Raw genomic sequence first — 18,782 nt, forward strand, 5'->3', positions numbered from 1 at the left:
CAACTCAAATTTTATGCATTTTAGATGAGTTTTCCTCACAGTTTGTTTGCAACAACAAGAAAAACCAGCAAGAAGGAACATTTTGTTTTTCGTTGTTATTTTTATGCAACTTGATGAAAATTTTCAACATCAACATCAAGTTTGGGCAAAATGTCAATGGGGTGCCTTGCCTTGGCCAGCTTCTCGTTCTCTGCAGTTTGGAAACTCAAACCCGTTCGCCCAAGCCTGGCAGCATTTTGTGGCCAGATCGAAACAGGAGCGAATCCTTGAAATATATAAGAGTAATGTATACAAAAATACACCATGTACCGAGTACACAAGTACTTATTTTAAGTAACATTCCACCAAATGTGTATATGATATAAAGAATACAATATTAGGTCGCTTGTTTGCATATCCTGGCGCCCAGCAAATCCGCTCCATGTCCCCCAGAAAATTCATCAACTTTTCTGCATTTTTACTAATTTCAACAGTTAACTTCCTTTGGTTTTCATAGTTAACTTTTACCAGCATCGAAAAATGTTGTGCCTTGGCAAAATTTGAGCAGAGCCACGGAGAAGGCGCCCAAAGGATGTGGAATATTGGGATGACTTTGCTGGAGCGCAGCTCGAATATTCAACTCACAAGTTCAATAAAAGTTTCGACGCTCTCGTCCTTGTTGCAATTTTATTTGCTGGCTGGCGAAAATGCAATTTCCAGGACATGGCTTTTTCGTTTCCAGCCTCCTTGATGCTGATGCTGATGCTCCTGCTGCACCTAAGGCAAGAATTTTCGCCCCTGGCAAATTGCATAAAAGTGGAGCATGCCGTTCGCCTCGAGCGGCGCAAAGCAAAACACTGTCCTGGCAGAACTCCGATGCAGAACTTTGCTTTTCTTAATTTATTTTGCTCACGAGCTGGGCGAATTATAATTACCAGCCAACTCACCGAACAACAACAGCCAGTGGTGCATTTTGGGGATAGTGTACTGAAAAAAACGACAATACAATTGAATTGCAATATTAAATGTTAAATTAAAAGCAGTTTGGCTATACTATATTTATATTTATTATAGAAATTATAGTACAAGAATTGGTTTCGAAATATTTTTTTTTAATTTCGCAGAGTTTTTTTCCACTGTAACTCCAGTCCAGGTTGGAGTTTCGTTTTGGGGTTCGCCAGCTCGATTTATTGGCTTGGCTGGCGTTGAGTTCGATATTAGTGGTCGGGGCTCTCAACAAATTGTGCAGTTAGGCAAACGCCTTCCTGCGGAAGGACGAACTGGGCGAACAGGACGAGGAGGTCGCGCGGCGGGACAGCCATAAATATTAAATATGATACTTTATGCACTGGTCCTGCTGCTCGAACGGAGCTTGGCGGCTACTGCTGCTGCTGCTGCAACTTATCAAATATTCCTGGCTGGCAATTGGCCATCATCTCTGACGCTGCCTTGGCCACATCCTTGCAGGATATCCAAAGCGTGGCTGAATGAGCTTCATTTGCTTGCCCAGATACGCGCCGTATTTTGCATAACAAACTTTGAATGGGTCTGCGATGGGATGGAGCTCTCCGTAGTGGAGCCCCAAAACTAATTAGTCGCGTAGTCCTAGTCGCATCGCTTGGTGTCCTGTAATGGTAAAGCCAAAGGAAAGAGGTCCTCGAGCGAAGACACGTGAGCTGCTGAGTGGTGAAACTTGCTTTAATATTAATAGCTAATTGCGACTAACTTGTCTTTGGCCTCTACGGATCCAAGTTTACAAAGCTATATAATATAATACCACAAATTAAAGTGAATAAGTATTTATACAGGTTTATTGATTATTTACATACCTAACAAGCATTCTTATTTCTGGTATTTTAAATAAAACAGTCTCTGTTGCTTTAAATATAATCATTTGTAATTCTCTAAAAATTGTTCTTTTTAGCCTGCCTGGCCAATCCACTTGAAGTTCCATTTGATTCACCAGCGGAAGCTGTCTCAGTCCTGGCAGGAAGCTCAGCCATGTCTCTGATCCTTCCACAGATTCATTCGGTGGAACTTTGTAGCTCATTAGAATATTTTCTGCCCAAAAACTTTCCGCAGCTAGAGAGACGGCAGCGAAAAGGACAAAAGAGATAGAAAGCAATTGAATGGGGCTAGTGAGGAGGCAAATGCATGCATATATTTATAGCGCAAAAGTAAAACGAGTGAAACGAGAAAAAAGGCATTCTTTGTTGGCATTCCATTTAATTGGTCTACGAGTTGTTCCTGTCGAGACTTTGGACCAGCATATCCCGCTCCTCATCCGGCAAGTTTCCCAGGCTCCGCACTCATATGTGTTGACCGCTCTGCATCTTGCAACTGGTTGGAAGCGGCTGGGACCTGAACTGGTCCTGATGGTCAGTAACCTTTGGCCCTTTGGCCCAAGCACTGCAAGTTCAGTTTCCCAAAAAAAGGGTAAAAACCTCCGAAGATGCTGCGCAGATTTCTCAGATTTTCTCATGATTTCCTTCGCTTCAAACTGGTCAGTGGCTGGACTTAGACGGGTCAAAGGATTGACGGGCATCTAAGGGTGGTTTTAACGGACAGCTTTAGCTTGGCAGAGGCATCTTTACCTTGTAGGGGTGTGTAAAATGTTCGGCAAGGATATTTTTGAAAAATGGTACATCTAGGTTGCGCACCTGTTCGACATTACAATAACAATAAAATCAATATATCCAAATGATTTTATAAAATCAATGTGGCACACCACCTTTTTTAATTTATTTTAAATGAATGCACAAGAAGCATCATTGGCTTGCATATATACTATTATTATACTATACTATATTATACTATTCGTTACTACATTTCTAAAAAATATATGCCTTTACAAAAGTACAGAAGAATACCAATTTGGACATTGTTTTGCATATTCAAAATTCGTTTAGTTCCTTCAAACTCGCTCAGTGGTTATTTCATTTGACTTTGTTTCCTCTGCTTTTTATAAGTGGCGCCCTCTGTTGCTTGGCTGCCCGAGCCAGTTCGGATAAATGGTTTAAGGGTTCATCTTTCAACCACCAGGTGGTGGCACTCCGGATAATTAAGTTATCCAGAAGTGAGAGAGCACTGTTCTCTTGGCGAAATGGATAAAATAAAACCTCTTTTTTTCAAACTGTAGGTATTTATTCTCATACTTTAAACATTATCTGGTACATTTATATATTTTAAAATAATTATTCAATTATGTGGAATTAATCTCACTTAGTTTATAAGACTATTAATTAATGAAAACATAGACGCAGCGCAAGTTTGTCGATTCATGTTGCCACGCCCACTCTAACGTCCACAAACCGCCCAAAGCTGCTACGCCTACACTTTTGAAAAATGTTTTGAAATTTTTTCATTTTTGTATTGGTCTTGTAAATTTCTATCGATTTGCCAAAAAACTTTTTGCCACGCCCACTATAATGCCCACAAACCGCCCAAAGCTGCTACTCCCACACTTTTGAAAAATGTTTTGATATGTTTTCATTTTTGTATTAGTCTTGTAAAATTCTATCGATTTGCCAAAAAAACTTTCTGCCACGCCCACTATAACGCCTACAAACCGCCAAAAACTGTGTTTAAGACTCTCCTTCTCCCTTCCACTAGCTGAGTAACGGGTATCAGATAGTCGGGGAACTCGACTATAGCGTTCTCTCTTGTTTAATCTAAATTTGTTTACTTATTTAACATAATGAATCTAAACTTTGAAAAATGGCTTCTTTGCCTCTACAGGTATAATCTGTGAAACCTAATTGAATTCTATGAAATTGCTTAGCAACAATTAATTAAATGTACCCGTTGTCCGCCTGACCTCTCCTTCTCCTGTCATATTGCACGACCATTCCACGACATCCTTTTTTCCATGTTACCTAGCGAAAATCTTATTGGTGAAGGCGAGTCAAGGCGACCTCAAGCCAAGTCCTTCGTTTCAACTTTTTTTGCATTCGCGTTCGGTTTTGGCTTCGCATTCGTCGTCGCGCAGAAAAAGGAGGCAGCAATATAAAATAAATTAAAAGAAAGAGCCAGTAGCAGGACGAAGCCGTGAAGAAGAAGAGAGAAGGTCCTGGACAAGAAGCAGGAGCAGGAGCAGAAGCAGGAGGCAGGCCAAAGCAAAGCCAAGCAAATGCTTTGCATTTTTAAAATAGAAAAGGGGCGGAGCACATTTAAATGTGGCTTGGTTTTTTTCCCCGGCATTCCTCTTCTTCATCGTCCTTGCCGTCCTTTTTTTCACTTGGCTGCTGCCACTTACTCTGCAGTCCAATAAGACGAGGCCAAGGCAAGGAGGCGAGCGACAGAGACGCAGATAGAAACTAGTTGGAAAAATAGATGAGAGGTGGAGAAAGGGTCCTGGAAATGGCAGGACGTGCACTTAAAAGTATAAAAGGCAGCAAAAGAAAATTATCAAACGAAAACAAATATTAATGCCAGTTAAGGGGAAGGAGATGGGGAAAGGGGAAAGGCAAATGCAAATGACAGCTGGTGGAATGAGTGCGAGAAGAAGTGGAAGTAGCAGAAAAAGGACCCAGTGACAAAATGGCACTTTGAGGGCACGTAACGATGGTTGAAAAGGATATGAAAGAATTTTCGCAAACGTAGTTAGTTCGGCTGGGCGGTTGGGTTGTTGCGAAGTTGGGCAGTTAAGGTGGTTGGTTCAACAGCCGCTTGTCTGATTCTCCAAAGGACCAAGCCCCCAAGGACCGAGAATCAAGGACCAAGCGCCCGGCACCGGACTGCATTCATTTGTAAATATTGTAGCCTGCAGGATACGTATGCAAATAACATTAAGAGCATCGCATAGAAAAATGTAATTTCACTTGATTTGCTCAAAAATGCAAACAGAAGAGACGAGGCAGCACACACACACACACACCCACACACATAGGAACCAAACACACACCGACACGAAGGACACGTACACGGGCAGACAGATAACGGGCCATAACATGGTAGAAAGTTAAACGAAGATAAGAGCGAGAAGAAAGGAAGGAAGGAAGCAGCGGCAACAGGAAAAAGTCAGCTCCTGACAGGATATGAAGCGAAGGACGAGGGGCCACCCCAGCTGGAAGGCATTCGAGGACATCGAGGAAGTAGGCAGTTACTTCGATATGACGACTGGAGCGGGCAGTAAACCACTCGAGGGGAAGAGAGCAAATGAAAATCGGTAGGGTGATACATACGGTCATCTCAACAAGTTTTAAGTCTTTAGCAATAAGCAAAGAATCTGTCAAAAAATCGGATCACTTGGAACTACGAAGTTAAATAAGAAAGTCAAGGTTCTTAGTCACTTAATATTAAATGGGTTATTACATGAAAAGCAAATTATACATTTTAAACCTAAGGCATTCTTTGAATACCAAAGACTGATTTATTTTTAAACTGTTCAAAACAAGGGCTTTAATGTAATTGGAGTGCTTATTTATTTATATCCCGCGTCATCCGCCAGTTTCTTTATATTTTCATGTTTGGTTTCCTGAGATACCCTTTTGCAGTACAGCCTACTTTTGAGTATTCTGAGCCAGTATCCTTCTGGTCCCCATTCCCCTCGAAGTCTGGCCTGGTGTCTGGCGAAGCTAGCAACTCAATCGTGGCTGCTGCTATACGGGTGTCCTGCTCCTCCTGCTTCTTCGCTGCCTGCGTGTCTATGGAAATATCTTATGGCTGACATCTACGAACATCGTCGGGCAACAATGGCATATTCACTGGAAAAAAAGTGTTGAATTTAGTTGACAGCATACTATAACGATTTGAAACGAAAAGGATCGATATAATCAATCACAAAATCTGCACCATCACATATTCTTTAAATTACGTTTATTTAAATGATTTTAGGACTATACAAATTAAAGTTAATCCATTGGACAGATATTTGTTTATTGTTATCTTGCTTATGTCTAAGTTTTCTTTTCAGTGCAGCTGCACACACTTACAGTTGGGCGAGCACACCGACACAGAGGCAGACAGTCGGCCTTTGGCTTACATTTTAAGTGTCTGAGGCCTCAATTGCTTTACTGGCTTTTCGACTGCCCAGAGAAACGATGGCGATGGCGATGATGATGACGACGACGATGATGGGGTAAAGTCTGGGGGGGATGGACGAGGATGAGGATGAGGATGGCTGTTGGCTGGGTTATGCAACCAAGGCGGTGAGTCAATGGACTCCAATTCGTTCACGTTTCACTTTGCCTTGGCTCGCTGGTCGTCCCTTGGTCCTTTTGTTGCACATTTTATCAGCGCTTTAACGTTCAATTCAATATAATGACTCCCCTATGCATAAAACGCCCGATGCACGAGGATTGGGGATGACGGTACGAGGAGGTCCTGGCAAGTGGAACGTCTGTGTGAACGAGCACATACTTTTTATGGCGCCACCAAGGGCAGGCGAGGATGTGAAGCGGGACTAGGGTTCCTGAAGCCGTCGACTTAAGGGGAAGATTTTAATTTGCATTCGTTTGCTTTCGTTTGCAGGGCTTGCAGGATGTTGTTGCTCCTGGATGCCTGCCTGCCAGCCTATATTTAATCGTTTTTGCAATTTCTCGTGATTTTCCCCTGCAGTTTTGCTCCGTGTTTGGGGTCTTCGTCCTCGGCGAACTTTTGCTTGGGTCCGGCAAATTGTTAAGTCGCCCATAAATTTGACTTGTTCTTGCAGTTTGGGGCTTTATGGGGCACCCACTGAGGCTATTTGCATAATGGTTTATAGAAAAGACAAAGCCGGGGCTTGGGATCTGGGGCCCAGGTTTTGGGTTGCCTAGTCCTCGGGTTCTGGACAAAGAACACGGCACAATGCCATCCAATGCCCGGGTTGATTTTTCTCGGTTGTGTTGTGGTCTATATCGCCCACTCCGTGCCTGTGCACCGTTTCGTTTTCTAAAACCGGAAAACGAGTGGCTTTAAGGGCTCGTCTCCTTTGTACGGGCATCCTTGGCTTGAAGTTAAAACCATCAACCACTTAAAATAAATTAAGGCGACGCCATTTTCCTTTCGCCCCGAGAGCATTCAGCAAACAACCCCGAGCTGAGGACCAACGAGCAAGGACCAGGACTTGCAGGATACACAGACACAGGCACAGACACTGGCACACATGCAAACACACATCCCTGCACTCCCCCCAAGATGATGGTCTCCATGCGCCGTGTTGGCCATTACTTTTTCCAGCTTTTTCATTTATTTTTATATTTCTCCGTATATATGTATGTATAGAAACCCAAAGGGATCCTTTTTGCTATTAGTTTAGCAAGAGCTGCAGGGTTGGTTGTGGGCCCTGTCAAGTACAGTTTCGTATTCTTCTGCTTAAGCATAACGAATGTCCTCGCCGGGAACCACTGCCACTACGACTCCCACACATCCATACCCATACCCATACCCATACTCATACCCGTTGCCATTCCCATTCCGGCTGCCACTTTTGGCCAACATAGTTGGTCGGACAATTCCCTGGGAGAGAAACGTCCTGGGCAAAAGTAATTTTTTACTGTTAGTTAAATAAATGTGAATGCGAAGCAGCTGCAGCAGCTGGCACCGCAGGACCCAGGATCCAGGATTCAGGACCCAGGACTCAGCATCCATGGCCCAGGACGAGGGCGTTAAAAGTTTCCACCATTTACTTGTGCCGCATCCTGTTCGTCCTGCCAGCCTTGTTTCACTTGTTTTTTTTTTGTGTTTGCTGTGTTTTGCTGGCATTTCTTTGGGGACCAGGACGTAGAGCATTGCCTTGTCTCGCTGGCTGAAAGACGTGCCAGGACCTCATCTCTGCCTCGTTCGCTCCCACTCAGTGGCTCCTGCCGGACTGCCTGGCTGGCAAGATAAAAAATTAGTTTGGCGAACAAGATGAATGCCTTTTGCTGATTAAAATTGCGCAGCCAGCGAACCGAAGGGCGGAAAAGCGGAAAAGGCAAAGAAAAACAAGGACAGCTCTTAATGAAATAATATGCCAAAGAAGTTTAAATTATATGCATACAAATGCTGGTTCTTTTTCAAGCTTAAAATCGTTTATTATAATATTCCAATATTGATATAGATATGTATGTTTTGATCTGCTTTCCGTGCCTTTCATGATTGCCCAGATACATCCGCTGTACACCATTGTCCTGAAACGAATTAGAAACCGAAAATACGTTAGAGAGATGCCAGCAAACATTTGCGATTCGACAATGGAGCAACAATTAGAGTAATATTCAAATCGTAAATCATAAATGAAATGATGCTGCGATGGTCGGTGGGTGGAACTGAAGGGCTGACCCCGTCTGGCCAATTATTTGGGCAATTGCGAACAATAATTTCCACGCAGGACACCTGATGGCCACCGCAGTGGGTCACTGTGGGTGAAAGGCCGGGTGGTGCGAATTAGTCGCGTGGCGAGGGCAACAGTTGAACGGTCAATTTTGATTTGCCATAAATAAAGCTTAATTGAATTATTGAACGGAAAGCCGAAAAGAGCGCGAGCGGCACTCAACTGTTGCTTCTGACCCCCGTAATTCTGCACTGGATTCGCTGGTTTCGCTGGTCGGTTGGGCTGCTCCATTTAAATATGAATTAAACCAATTTCGAGTCGATTAATGTCGACGGCTCTCCGCATTCGATTTCGCCTTTCTCTCTCTTTCGCGAGTGCACAATTTCCATTTGCTTTTTTTTTGGCTGCAATTATATTTATTTTTCGGGGTTCCCCAACCTTTCCCTCATTTTGGCTCGATGCCACTGCACTTTTTACCCGTTTTTTCTGATTTATTTTTGGCTTTCTTCTTTTTGGTTTTTTTGATTTTTTTGGCAACCCGGCACTTTCGATTTCGCTGCCGCATCGGCACCCGGCGCCCAGATTCAGTGTTTCGGATGCGTATGCCGGGACAGAGTCCGGTGATTCGGGGCTCCGGGAATCCGGGACAGTCCGGCTTATTAATGCGTGCATTGATGGAATACGCACACACCCATCCAGCTGACCCACACACACGGACACATGCGTAATGCAGGCGGTTCCACTTTGTTTTTTATTATTTCTTTTTACGTCCGTCGTGTTTGCGCTTTATGTGTTTTTTTTTGTTTTTTTTTTTGGGAAAAACCCAAATAAAAATTGCATATTATGTAAAGAGCGGCGGCGCCGGACGCTGCTCATGTTGTGGCAATGCTGCTGCTGTTGTTGTTATTGTTGCTGGTGGTGGGGCGCGCCCAAAAAAAAGTGTACAAAAATAATTCTGGGTGAAGGACGAGGACACTGGCCAGCCGGCGGGTGCATCCTCCTCCACTGCTGCTCCGCATACGGGGCGTATGTGCGATGCTCGCTCATTTTTCTCGCTTTTCCTCATTCCCATTGTATGTTGAGCGTTGGCTGATGGGTGGGTCACTTTCGGGTGGTGCAGCCGGAGTAACCGGAGTCCGGCGTTTCCGCATGCATCATCACAGCTGGCAGACGAGCGGCAGACACCGGGCCACTTCCCCGCACTGTGTCCCAGCACTTTCCACTTTCCACTCATTAAGTGCAATAAACTGTGGACGGGAAAACAGAAATTAACTCCCGCGCCCAAGGACCCAATTGGCATGGCAATTGTTTGCGCAAATCGGTTAATAAATTCGTGGATATATCGGGGAATCTGGATTTATTTAATCAGCATTTAAGTATTTAACGTCATGAATTGATACAACTTAGTTATATAGTTAGATGTTAATCGGTGATTAACAGTTAGCATGCAGACTTTTTCCTTGAAAACTTGGAAAGGGATGCTATAAAATGACTCTTTAAAAAAAAACATTATCACCCTTAATTGATGACATAAATAAAAACGTAAATTGCAAAATCAGTCTTTATTTAACTACACGAATAATTTAATTCAATTAAATGAAAACGGGTAAACGCCAAATCGAAAACGTCAAAGCTCAATGAGTTTTTTTCAACCTTCCATGAACACTAATAGTAAACTAAAAATTAATTTCATTTTTAACTTATTATTTAGTATGGGATGAGCCATAAGTTACACACCATCCTGACCAATAAACTGGAAACTTAATAGGAAAAAGGAAGAAGGACCCTTCATATAAAAGTCATTTCTCTCTTCAAATTTTTCACAGCATACTTTTCGGCTGGCGACGCTTTTTTTGTAGCTTTTTTGGTGAATTCGCCCCGGCGAAAGTATCTGTGTGTGTGGGCTGCAGCAGTATGCATTTCGGAGTGAGAGTGTATGTGTGTTAATGCGGCTCATACACGTAATTGGCATTAAATTAAACGCCAGCCCCCCCAAGCCGCCCCCCATTTTCCGTCTGGTGTGAAAAAAATGAATGACCCGCCACAGTCTGGCATTCGTCTCTCCTCTCCAGGACATTTTTAGTTTATTCTTTTTTCGGCTGGCACTCACACAGATCCGCATGCATACATACATTCATACATACATATACACACATGCATACATATAAATATGTTTGTATGGAAGGCTGTTGCATCTGCTGCTTATGATAATTGCCGGTTGCACTGCGTTTTCTGGCTCTCCGGCACGTGTCTCTTCTTCAACCACCCATTCCACCCACTCGGTGGGTTTCTCTTTTTTCGGCTGTTTGTTTTTCGCATATGTGTGTGCGGGATTTTTTATCCTTTTTTTGGCCGTTCATTGACATTGTCAATGTCATTGTTGCCATTTGAGTTGTCGTCGTTTTTCCCTCATTTGCTTTTTTCCCCATTTTTTCATTTGTATTTTTATTTTATATCCGCATTCTTTGCAGCGCATTTTTATTTTTATTTTATTTAATTGCAATTTGTTTTTTGTTGGCGCGTGCCACTTTTGCAGCGGCGCATTTTAAGTTCTCTTTTTTTTTTTGACACTTTTATGATGTTTACATTATGACGTCACGGGCGGGAAATGTGTGCGCGTATGTGTGTATATGGAGTGTCCCAATGTTTTCGTTGTATCCTTTTTGGCTGAAAACTGATGGCAGGCCGAAAATCAGCTGTTTGCAGTTTAATTGACGGTTAATCGATGATTACTGCATACATTTCAACAGATGGATTTTGGGAAGAGTGTAAATTCATTTTGGGGCAATATTTGGATTGCGCACAGACTGGAGCAATCTTAAATTAGATTTAGCTCTTAATAATGCAATAATTGTTGAATTATGTTATACAAATTCTAATTCACATTAGATTTGAAAAGTATATTGTAAGGGAGACTGTAGAGTAATTTTGAAGGCCTGATTTCCCTGCTCTCAAATTTTTTTTTAAACAAAGCTAGTTTTTTTTATGTAGTACAAATTACGGATAATTTATAAATTCAAGGAGCGCGAATTTTAAGTCATGTTGAACTGATGCATACAACTGACGAACTTTGCTTTACAAATTCAAAGCATTTCAATTTAAATAAAACGAAAACTTTAGTTAATTGTGAAACTTAAGATTACATATTATCTCTGAATTTAGTAGGCTCTTAATTAAATTTAAATGATTGCGAGGCAGAAAAAATAAAGTGTCAGGTGCATACACACATTTGACGTTTGAGTGAAAATGGTAGAAATTTAAGCAGGTGGATGGGCAAAATTCCCAGGGCTGTATGCGGCCCCTGAAACAAAAGCAACAAATTTCCATCACACTTCAAAAATGTTGAATTTCATTTTTCATTTTAATGAATTTGTGTTGTTGCCGCTCTGATGTTGTTGACGTTGCTTGTTGTTGCTGCTTCAGGTTGCCGCTGGGCGGCCGCACACGCAAATTACCTTATTTAGTGCACACACATCGCCGCATATATAATATAATTTACTGTACATAGACCTTTTTTCCACACATATACAGACATACTTGTAGTACATGCCATATCGCCATGTTGCTGTATGTGTGTGTGTGTCCTTGTGAGTGTGCGGTTGTGCGTGTGTGGTGGGCTTACATTACCGATGTGGATGTGTCTTTTGTTGTTGCAGTACATAATTTACTCAACTGGTTTTTGGGTTGGCGCTTTTTTCCTCTGTGGCTATCTGTCCCAGTCCCATTGGCATCCCAGGATCAGGATCTCGACCAGGCCCACTTCCCCCCTCCCCCCAGCTGAAGTGCTTCCCTCTAACCTTTATCGTCCTGGCTATTCGCCAGCTTGCATGTGTGTGGGTGCGTTTGTGTGCGTGCCTGTGCGTTTGGGGCCATTTTTCAGGATATCTATTGGAACCGGGCGTACACTACATTTTGAAGTTGATGTCACTTCGCTGGGAGGTATTTCTCACTGAATTTATGGACTTTAGATTAGGAGAATACGCTAAATTGAAAAGGAAACAACATAAGAAGCAAATGCACTATTAAATATCGGAAAATATTAAGAAGACTCACTAAACATTTAAATTCTTTAAGCTTTCAAGCATATTTCCCTATACATAAACTCAGAGTTAGAATTTCTCGGCTTTCTATGTTATTTAAATAGGTATTAAACAAGTTTTTTATTGTTCCAATTATTTTTAATAATATTAAAAATTATTATTATTATATTATTATTATTATTATTATATATTATATATATTTAATAATTTAGCAAACTCCGTGCTAAAAATTACAAAAAATCCTAATTTTCGATTTAAGTGAATTATAATTGGATGGTTTGCAAGCAACCTTATGTGAACCACATGGTCGGCTAGATCCAATTAAAAATTAATATGAACAAGAACAATGTTTGGAATAATGGCGTCTTAATTGGCGTTACTCCAGTGTTTTATTAATTAAAGAATACGAAACGAGATGTACGCTTATTTGATTTAGCCTCCTCTTTCTGTAGGACTTTCCCGATTCGTTTTGGCTGTCAGTTTGAAGCTTTTCCCCCAACTTTTTGCCTGTCGGCTTAAACTAAAAATGGTAAAATTTTAAATTAACGACGAGCGCACGCACACAGCTGCAGCTGGAGCAGATCTGATGGGTGTGTGTTAGTGTGCGTGTGTAAGTGTGTGTGTGTGTGCGGGGGCTTTGCGGGCATTTTATGTAATGTCGTCTGTAATTTGACGTTGGCGTACGCAGCCTGCATTTAAAATGAAAATATATATATGGCCATACGCTCTGATAAATGTGCAAAGAGATGGGTAATCCGTGCGTGTGCCAAAGCTCCAACTTTTGTGTTTAAGTATCTGATGGATAGGAAATGGCAATCCTGCGCAAAAAGTACTATTAATCAAAGGCCTCGAAAATGTTCGAAGGGTATTGTTTAGCCCTAAATCCCCAACAATAAGCTGCAGCTGCTTTCGAGGATCCGCGGTTTCTATTATTCAAGGCAAAAATAATTGCAACTCCCAGCTGCTTTTTCGTCAAATACACCCAACCCTTGTGGCTAACAGCAAAAAGGGGTGGAATGGGCTGCAAAGTCTAAACAAACCCTTAAGCTACCGAAAAAAAGGGGGTAAGTTCGCCGGTCGGCCATTTTGGATTCGCAGCGCACAGCATAAAGATGCAAAAAGGTGAAACCTCAGTTTTCACTTTAAATTCAATTCAATTTCGCTTCGCGGAACAGAAAATAAAAAACGTTACAGCCATTGTGTGCAGATGCAAACGATTAAATTGGCAACAGAAAGAAATCACTTTTGCCGCGCTTTTTGCAGCTGCGAAATATCTGTTAGATACAGATACAAGTGAAACTGAATATGCGCCATCTTCGGCTTTAATTCTTCGCAATCCTTTATTATTTGAACACCCAGCTCTTAAGATTGTCGGGTACCCCACGTAATTATAAGTTATTTGCCGAGCAATTTTTTATTGCGTTTTCCATTTCTCAATTCATGGGGTATTATTCCACGTCTGTTATCTCTTGAGGTGGAGCCGATTACCTGATGAAGCTGCCGCGATAATGATGACAATGTGAGCCGGCACAAACAAGGAAAACTTATTAATGTAATTAATTAAAACAAACAGCTTCAATTGAAACGCGACAGTTCGTACGACGGCAGGGGGCGTGGCCGTGGAAGTGGGCTGTGGGGTTGGGTGGTCGGCAATTAAAGGAGTATTTGGCTGCCCTTGTCCTGCGTCTGCAGGCGACACACATCAAAAGCAGAGGAAACACTCACACACCCACAGATATCCTTGCTGGCAAGGGATGTGCGCAGTGTTGCCAGGTTCAAACACATTTTTATACTAATAATAAACATATGGTTTGTACGAAATAGAGTCTTATAACTGCCAATTAAATTTTAAAAAATTCAGCTGCATTTTCTGCATATTTTGTAGATAAAATTCAATTAGCAATGAGTTTTTGGGCATTTCTTAGATCAAGTTTTCAGTTTCAATGTCAAAGTTGCTTTGATTTAAATGCCCCATAATAAACGCACATATTTCTGGTATATTTCTTAGTTTTCCAAAGACTAGGGCCATAAAACGTGTCTGAAAAAGTGTGCGAAAAACAACTGAAGCGAAAAACAGATAGGTTAAATGTGTTTTGCCATTAAAAACGCCCCAAAAAGCTGGATTTGACGTGAAAAGTGCTGAAATGGCAGCACGGGATGTGGGTGAGTGGCTGGCTAGGATGCTTGCTCTTCACACCACGCGCTCGAAATTTAAATCATAAATCATGAGCTTTTCCTCCACGGCATTTTTCATGTTTTTGTTTTCCACCTCCCAACGCCCACACCATCTTGCTCAAACCACTCGCGATTTTCGCTCAGTGTTTTCTGTTGTCTCTCTCTCGCCCGCTCGCTCTTTCGAGCGCTGCATTTTGTTTTTCGCATTTTTCTTTGGCCAACGGACTCTGGGGCGCTTTTTAGTACGCATAAAAAGAGAAAAAAGAGCCGCCATTTTGTTTTTTCCACTTATTTTCTCATTTTCGCCCGTTTCACTCGCATATAGAAAATAAAATGCCGCAACATACAAAGGCAGTGGCAGTGGCAGCAGCAGCAGCAACAACAAGCATCCAAATTGCTGCATACAGAAAATGCGATGCTCCCCTTGGCTCATTTATTTTTCAAAAACCACCCACCCACTGACATCACCCCCCCGACCAACCGACCTTAAGCTCTATTTGGGCATTAAGGGTTTTCGCTTGGGTCCTTCGCCAAAAGGGTTTTGAACTGCCTGCCTGCTCCTTGTTTATCTGTTTATATGCCGTATTTTTTATTTTTCGCTTTTTTTGGGGAATCGCTCAAAGACCCTAAATTATTCACGCTGCCCTGTCTACCAGTTTTCCCCTCTTCCTGGTTTTGGTTGGGGGTCCTGTGTCGTGCAGAGGACTTCCCTGACATGGAAAATTTCGTAATTCAAAATTAACATTTAAGGATGACTTGGAGTTGCCGCCAGTCCGCTCGCCATTTCCCTTGACGCTTTCTCCTCTGCCGCACGGCGAAAAGGATGCGAAATGTGTACACAAAATTAACGAAAAAAGAGAAAAAGCAGCGTGCACAACAAAAAAGGATAAAAACAGTACAGTTGCGACAAAATGCGAATTTTACTTTGCGTTCGAGGCAAAATTACGCATTTTGAGGATGTTTGCTCAGGCTTCTCGCCATCGCCCTCTAATTAAGTTTGGGAAAATGCTGTTTCTATGTGGGAAAAATCGAATTGATGTCAAGGAGTCCAAGGTTAAACTGCTCTTCAAGTTGGATCTATTTGTAGAATCCTATTTATCGGTTTTGGTGTCAAGATGTTTTTGTCTTCATTACTTTATAACATGAGATTATTAAGTTGCTACAAAATTATTCCCAAATACTTACTAACTCTCAAAAATAATTAATTTCTTTTCAATAATTTCAAGGTACACTTTAAACATTTTTAAAAAATAAATGTTACTTAAGCACACAATCGTATATTTTGCTGAACAAAACTTCCGGATCCTATTAAATTTTGGTAGTTGTATCTGTCAAGAAATATATATATATAAATATTTATAATACAATGGTTTTTATTATAAAGGCTATTGACTTTGGGAAAGATAAGCCTGAAGTATTTAATTTCAATATTTCATTTGCCTCGCTTAACTGCTGTAACCGATACATTTACATTTTAACTTTAATTTAAATTCACGCTCATTTCCATTGAATAGTAAAGTACCTTGATTTAATGAAACCCTTAAGTGCTTAAATTAAATCAATTAAATTATTCATTTTTATTGTTCATGTTGATATATAAAAATATTTAACAATAAATAAAGAAATTGGTTGATAAAATTCATTTTATACTTTTGCATCCTTGACGTTTCTTTCTCATTTTTCTTCTCTCTTTTCGAGATGCTTCTGCATCTTTGCTTTCCTTGTGGCCAGGATGCAAACAATTTACGCAATCTGCCATTGCACTTTCTTTGCCCCACCACCCACTAAACGGAAACCGAGCGCAAAAGAGAGAGCGAGTCCTGTGAGCGAGGGAGAGAGCCAGCCAGCCGAAGGATTCTCTCTCGCCGAGTGACTGAAGAAGCAGAGGAGTTTGAATAAAATAAAATCAAATAATATGCACGGCACAAGAAAAGCATGGATGCCTTGCCATTCCGGCTCCACAGCCTCCCAGCCTGCAGCCCCCTTCGTCCCGGAAAAACCCCCACTCCACCAACCCCCCCGGAAGTTTCTTTCCCACACACAAGCAAACACAAACACGCACAAGCGCTTGCATACACTCTCACAAAGCGTTCGGCTTCGTATAGAAAAACGTGGCAAAAAGTCGAAGCCACCCACCTGACGCCCCCAGTTTTTGCTTTTTTCGCTGGGGAAATTTTTTGTCTTTTTTTAAGCTCCACCTACTTGCTGCTCTGCCATTGGCTGCTGCTTCGCAGTCGACTGCGAAAAGCAGAAAAAGCAGGAAAAACCAGGCAGCAGCCGCAGCTGCAGCATCGGCAGCAGAAAACAACAAAAACTGGCTAAAAGGGGGAAAAAAGGCTAACTCGGCACACACAAAAACCCCAAGCACACACACATACCCACACAAACACACACACATCTGCACCACTGACGCCTTTGATTCTGTGTTGTTTGCTTTTTCACATTTTATTTTTAACATTTATATTTTGCGTGCGTGTTCTATGAACAGGCTTCAAAGGAGCAGAGCGGGGGGTGGTGACGGGCGGTGCACACAAAAACACACACACCCACACACAAGCTCGTTGAGGGATATATACTATAGTTAACAGAATTATGAAAAATGAAAACGATTTCCCTTTGCTGTGCTTTTCCTTCAGCCGAGTAGACGCGTCTGTGGTGCGTCTCCTCAATATTTCCACACCCACAATGCACCAAAGAAAAATGTTCAAACTTAGAATAGGATATCTATCCATAATTGCCGTGTTATAAAAATTTCCAATGTTAGTTTACGATACAAAATATATTTAGCAAGGTGACCCTACTTATGTTGTAAAATTATTTGAAATGGAAAAACACCTAACACTTTATGATTTTTTACTTTTGGAGAACTTAAATATAAATCAAATAGGGCAGTCAACGTATGGAATATTTTTTGATTACATTGTCGTATACCCAATTCAGAGCTACTGATTTCAAGTAAAATGTATGGAGCCTAAAAACCCATAAGACATATCTTTTCTCTGCGTGCACTTTGGGTCCTATTCCTTTTGCCATAGCCCAACTTTAGCCGCTTGGTCACGTTGCACTCGCATCCTGGCATCCAGCAACAATGCGTTCCTACGTCCGCTGAGCGGTGGGCAGTTGTTGAGTGTTTAGTAAGTGGTTTAGTAAACACATTTAGTTATTTGCCAAGCGGCGACCCGGCAAACAGGGAGGACGTAAAAGGACATGGGGGCCCACTAAGCAAACTTACTAAAGCAAGGCCTCCTGCACGCACCGAAGGACATCGAGTAGAGCACTTAATGACACTTAGTGATACTCAATTATCACTGCGGCTCCTTGCTCAATTACTTGGCAAGGCCTCTGTCTTTTCCTGTCCAAAAGAGAAATTAAAAAAGGACTCCTGCCAAGCTCTAATCCTTCAACCAACCATGTAAATGTAATCTGAAAGTTTGGCGAAACTTCCGCGCGATTCACTGGCTGCTGCAGTTTTGGGCCAACTTTTATTAGCTTTTCCGCTAATTGCTTCTAATTTAATTAAATTTAAAAACTTTTGCGCGCTTTTAGTTGGAAAATATAGTGTGCATGCGGATTTTTTGTGGGTACGGCACCTAGGGGATATGGTTTTTCTCTGTCTATGCTGAGCTGGCAAATGAGTTTGGGCGTGTGCGTCGCATAATAGTTTGCCTATAAATTTTATGCGTCTGCTTGCATTTTGCAGTAAAATATTTTATAATTAAATATTTGTTTAATTAGTGCGAGTGGCCGTCGCTGCAGACCATTTGGGTTTGCTGCTTTTTTGCGAAGGGTCTGGGGTTTTGTGACTGCGGTTCCCGAAAAACTGTTCATTTAATAAGTGGCCAGCATTACATACATTATTTTCCTGCTGCCCAACAGTGTTAGTTGGATACATTTAATATGGTTGGGGGTTGTAATGAATTTTCACTTGCATACGTTGAAATTGGCTGGCAAAGGAGTTTTGCCAAATTGATTTAATAAAATCATGTTTGACTGCAGAGAGTAATTTCTTACAAGAGCATTTTTCCCTGGAGCAATGTCAATTATTCTTTGAACATTGCTTGTGCAATATAAATTAGAAATTGTGTTTGTAGCTCAATAGAATTGAAGAGACGGAGGCAAGTAAATTAATTACGCAATTTATCAATAGAAATGTGAAATATCAAACGCTTTTATAGGTTTAACTTTTGATTGTTTGTAAAGGCTTCTAGCAATAAGTAGAAAATTAGATATTTTGAGTCCATAAATTGTATTAGAGGTAAAGCCCAAGTCCTCTGCAAATATTGTTTGATTTGTTGTTAATAATATTGCTTCTGAGTTTTCAATATTCATTTACTGTGATTTATGAGTGCAGCTCA

The 18,782-nt window shown here is 41.5% G+C and overlaps 1 pseudogene; it reads right to left on the reverse strand.

Annotated features, from left to right (window-relative positions):
- Positions 1-4,295: 4,295 nt before the first annotated feature.
- Positions 4,296-5,168, reverse strand: LOC26536423 (annotated as a pseudogene).
- Between the last annotated feature and the right edge of the window lie 13,614 nt (positions 5,169-18,782).

This window comes from Drosophila yakuba, chromosome 3R, assembly GCF_016746365.2.
Source record: "Drosophila yakuba strain Tai18E2 chromosome 3R, Prin_Dyak_Tai18E2_2.1, whole genome shotgun sequence".
In the NCBI taxonomy this organism is placed as follows: Eukaryota; Metazoa; Arthropoda; class Insecta; order Diptera; family Drosophilidae; genus Drosophila; species Drosophila yakuba.